General features: G+C 34.2%; 1 pseudogene; it reads left to right on the plus strand.

Annotated features, from left to right (window-relative positions):
- Positions 1–2,123: 2,123 nt before the first annotated feature.
- On the plus strand, positions 2,124–5,112 carry LOC111388007 (annotated as a pseudogene).
- Positions 5,113–5,530: the final 418 nt, after the last annotated feature.

Raw genomic sequence — 5,530 nt, forward strand, 5'->3', positions numbered from 1 at the left:
TGCACATCAGGTTGAGGGCAAATTGGACCCTAGGTCTACTAAGTGTGTCATGTTAGGTTATCCATAGGGAGTAAAATGATATAAACTATGTGTTTTGGGTGTAAAGGGCATTAAGATTATTAACAGTAGAAATGTGAAGTTCAATGAACTTGATATGGCTTCTTTTAAAAACATAGTAAGTCAGAACAAATAGGCTGAGGAAGGAGAATCTTCTACTGGAAAGAATATGGAATTTGAGGTAAAGAGATTAGGTGATAATCTAGAGGATAGTGAAATCCAACCTCAAGAAGAATCTGATCAAGAAGCAGTGATAGAAAAACCTGAACTTGAAATTCCTGAAACTGTTGTCCCCAGTCAAGAAACATCTGCAGGTACTAATTTGGATGATTACCAATTAGTGAGGATAGAGAGAGAAGACAAGTGAATCCAAATTTGAAATACATTTCTTCAAATTTGATGGAATTTATCCTAGTTTCAGGTGAAGCCTTGGAGTCAGTTGAACCGACTTCATTTGAGGAAGTGGTTAACTGTAAAAAATTTTGAAAGTTGGAAAAAGGCTATGAGAGAAGAGATCCAGTCTCTAAACAAAAATGAGAGTTGGAAGTTGGTTGAAAAACCAAAAAATCGAAAGGTAGTCCATTGTCAATGGATCTACAAGTTAAAAGAAGGAGTAGTACCTAAAGGCCCTTTAACATACAAAGCTAGGTTTGTTGCGAAGGGATTTACTCAGAGAGAAGGGATAGAATATAATGAGGTATTCTCATCGGTTATTAAGTATAAAACTATCAGGTTAGTCTTAGCCTTAGTTGTCCAGTATGATTGGGAGTTGGAGCAACTAGATGTTAAGACGTCTTTTCTTCATAGGGAGTTAGATGAATTGATTTACATGTCTCAACCACAAGGGTTCGAGGTAAAGGGAAAACCAGAACTTGCATGTTTGCTTAGAAAGTCCTTATATGGTCTTAAACAGAGTCCTAGGCAATGGTATAAGAGATTTGATGCTTATATGCTTAAAATTGTTTTAAGAGGAGTGAATTTGATGCACGTCTATATTTTAATAACTCTAAAATAGGCTGTGAAGTTTATTTATTGTTATATGTGGATGACATGTTGCTTGCTAGTCCTAGTAAATCTGAAATCATAAAGATAAAAAACCTTTTAAAATAAAAAAATTGACATGAAAGACTTAGGAGAGGCAAGAAAAATCATTGACATGATTATTATAAGAAATAGGGCTGATAATAGGATGGCTATTAATCAAGAGTCTTATTTGGATAAAGTGATAACCAAATTTGGTAAGGATTTTCTAAGTCTGTCAATATACCATTAGCTGCACACACGAACTTATCATCTGCACAATGCCCTAAAACTGAAGAAGAAATCATGCAATGAGTAATGTTCCCTATGCTAATGTCATTGGGTTTGTAATGTATTCTATGATTACCACAAGATCGGACCATGCATATGCAATTAGTTTCTTTAGTAGGTTTATGTCTAACCCAGGTAAACCACATTGGACTACACTTAAATGGCTATTAAGATACCTAGCTGGATCTTTGGAAAGGGAATTAGTGTTTGAAAGAAGAAGTGACAAATTAGAACTTAAAGGATATGTAGATTTTGACTTTGTGGGGAATAAAGATCAGAGGAAATCTACCACTTCTTACTTCTTCACTTTAGGTGATAATTGTATCACTTGGAAATCACAATTTCAACCTATAGTTACACTCTCCAGCACTGAAGCAGAATATGTTGCATTAAATGAAGCTGTAAAGGAATGCATGTGGCTGAAAAACCTTCTATGTGAATTAAATTTCTTGAATGATAATGCTACGTTTTTTACTGATGGTCAAAGTTCATTGATGTTGGATAAAAATCATGTTTATCATGAACGTACTAAGCATATTGAGGTGAAGTATCACTTCATTAGGGAGATGTTAGCTTCTGGTGATTTTATTTTGCTTAAAATTGCAACTGGTGATAACTCTACAGATGTTGAAACAAAAGTACTTGCGGTTGGTAAGTTCAATAAATGTTTATCGATACTAAGTATTGATAATGGTTAATTGTTGTGCAGATGCTAAGTTGGAGTGAGCAATGATGATAAAAATAAGACCACACTAATGGATATCACTTGTAATCGGGGAATTTGGCGAAGGATGTTATGTGATCCAAGGTAAAGATTTGTAGGTGGATCACATCCTATTATTGATGCAAGTTGAATGGTCTAGAGAATGTGACTTGGATTGTGCTAGTTATGGAGTAACATGGACCATAGATTAAATCCAATGGTTAAATTTAATCTTGTGGTCAATTGCCTATACTAGTGTTATCACTCTCTTGTTAACCATAGTACAATATTTGAATTTTGAATTCAAATGAATTGGCTCTATAATTACAAGACCTCTTCATTTTCTCATTCTTGGATTTGGCATAACATTTAAGAGAGAGCATAGAGAGGTAACCAAGTGGGAGCTTTCCATAACTCTGGCGAAATTCTTGGTGGCTTCCGACGAATCTTTTCTCAGTATATCCATTGTCATTCTCATGGACGATGGTGCATGATCCAGTGTGACACAAATCTGAGCTCAACATCAAGAACACTTCATTAGTGGTGTTGAAGAAGTTTTGGGTCGTTTTAGTTCGATTTTACACTTTGAGAGTTTATTATTCCGCATTGTAGTTGTAATAATCTTTTATAAACTACACTTTAAACTCTAAGTGTCTTTTCTTATGATGAGGTAAATGTGCTGTGCTGATATACTATGAAGCATTGAGATGTTTACAGACATGAGACACGAACATGACTTGGAGATGGTGGTAAACAAAATTTTGAAAAAGAGACACGTCTTTTAAAATGTGCTTGTTATATCATTACGCTATCGAGAACATGTACGTCGCGTGTCAGAACTAAGAAGTATATATGCCTCTCCACTTGATGTGTTGGACTTATGTCTAAGGTATGCAGATAAGTGTTCCTTGCTTGTCAGGAGATTTGGAAATATAAAGAAATGAGACAGTGTCCGTGTTTTACAACTAAACGTTGTTGATAAAGTAATATGAATGTAGAGAATCAATATACTACATTTTGAGTGTGTTTTCTGTTGCTTCCCAAACTTCATATATGGAGGGTTTTAGAAACAAACTCCACAAAGCAGGGCCTAAGGCATGACATTGATTTTGGAAAATGATTGGACAAATCCATTTAGGACCCTGTGAAAATTGCATGCTTCAAAAGATTTTTAACCTATGCTTTAGTGTTTCCATAATAAGAGTTCACTTGGACTCCTAGAAGTGATTGTAAATATATTGTCGGCTTGAGGGCATAAGACATGGCATGACCTTTGATGACAAATATAATGGATGGATTTAGGACTTGTAGAAAGGTTGCACGCTTAAAACGATTTTTAACCTTTGGTTTAGTGTTTCAGCTATGGGACTCCAAAAATGTAGGAGTAAATGGTGATTGTTATATATAACAAACAATTCCTATTACCAAGAGCAATTAATAATGCAAAATAAGAAATAGAAAGCAAGAAAACACAAGATTTAAGATGCTTTACTATCAATGTGAGAGCTATGTGTCATTGGTACTGCAGAATTGCCTATAATTAAGAAGGGAGTGACTATGTTTTGAACTTTCGTCTCTCTATGTTCTTTCTCTTCTATGACACTGAATGAAGGTTCAACGAATAGTCTTTATCTATGAAGCAAATACTAGGGCTACATGAGCACGTCGAATTTTCCAAAGTACCTCGGATCCCTTCACCTTGATGCCTACCGCTCCTAGATCCCCGTCAACCTTACCTCGAAGGTCGAACTGAAGACAAGAAAAAGTACATACAGTACATTAGGTTCCATTTCTATCAATACTTCAAATTTTAGCTGTTTTGTCTACATCATTCCATAATACATGGGGTAATGCTTTGAATTATTGTACTTCCAGTCACGGGAAAATTTGAAGGACAAGGGGAGTCATGGCATGCTCATGTCACTGCAGTAACTGTAGCTCCTGAATTTCGCAGGCAACAATGAACCGTAGAGGTTTACATATAAGATACAAGGGTGGAGTGGATGGTTCATTTTTGGGAAAAAAAAATCACATGGGGATAATTGGCCAAGAAACTCATGAACTTGCTTGAGAACATCAATGACAAGATGTAAGTGGACATGTTTTTTATGAATGAAAGTGGGCTATTTCATAGAATCAAAGGCTTTGTTTGTCTACCATTTTTTCACATTCTATCACATTATTTTTTCTACAGTAATCATTTTCAATCACACATTATTCATTAGAATAATATTACATGTAAATTAAAAACTTTTTCTTCCTTTTTAATCACATATTTCAACATCAATCACTATTTCATAATACATTCCTTACAAATAATGGGGCACAAACAAGCACTAAATCACTTTGAGATTTTACAGTGCAATTAGTTGGGAAATTAAAATGTGATTCAAATTTTTTTAACTTTGAACTATTGCATTTTACAGTGCTTTTGAAGCACTTGTGTGTTCCTTTTACCAATTTTTATATCTCGGAATTCCATGATATAACACCCAAAGTTCTTCATATTCACATTTATATTCCTCCTTCGCAATCAACTGTTGATAGGAATTGCTGGATGAGCTCTATGTCTTAAAGCATGCTTCATTTTTGTAGTGATAAGGCTTAGTTGGTTGATCTTTTGTGAGAGCTTCAAATACACCTGCTATCAAGATGTATGAAAATGTAATATCTTGTAATTTCTGCTAGTTTGACTCTGTATGATATGCACCCCTAAGATGTTTTCTTTGACAATGTGAATCGAGTACAAGGACGAATTTCTATTCTTAATCATATCAATTACTATGCTCATTTACCTACTTTGTCCTTTCAGCTTGGCTATATAGTTTATAGAAGGGTACTACGTTATTATTCTGGAGAAGAGGATGGATTAGGTGAGCTGCTACACATGACGCTCATTATTCTGCGTCATGATGTGTAGTTTTATTTATCTCTTGTTTTCTTTCTCAGATACGAGGAAAGCTTTATCTCGAGATATAGAAAAGAAGTCCGATGTTCCTCTCAAGCGGCCAGTTACTCTGGACTAGCTAGAATATGATTAAAATTTGAAGAGAAAATTTCTTGAAATGTCCATTTTCACATATCCATTTGCAAAAATGTCTACTTTCACAAATCCTTGCAAAATGTCCATTTTGGAATATTTTGACCAAAATACCCCTGTGAACAATTTATGATTCCACAAAAAGACAAGAAATTGACATTTTTGCAAAAAATTTATTGACCAATAAATTTTTGACACATAAAATGTCATATTTATTTCTAAAGTGTACATGTCAAATCACAATTAATGCTATTTTTATCATTGAAACAGAAACGTCAAGAATTACATTTCAAGTGTAGAGAAATGTCATGTTCGAAATAAAATGTCATTCTAGAAATTTAAAATATCGAAAACAATGTTTGAAATGTCGAGAACATTTAATATTTTGATTTGACATGTGTATTTTTAAAATACAAACA

Source organism: Olea europaea, unplaced genomic scaffold, assembly GCF_002742605.1.
Source record: "Olea europaea var. sylvestris unplaced genomic scaffold, O_europaea_v1 scaffold4458, whole genome shotgun sequence".
Lineage (NCBI taxonomy): Eukaryota > Viridiplantae > Streptophyta > Magnoliopsida > Lamiales > Oleaceae > Olea > Olea europaea.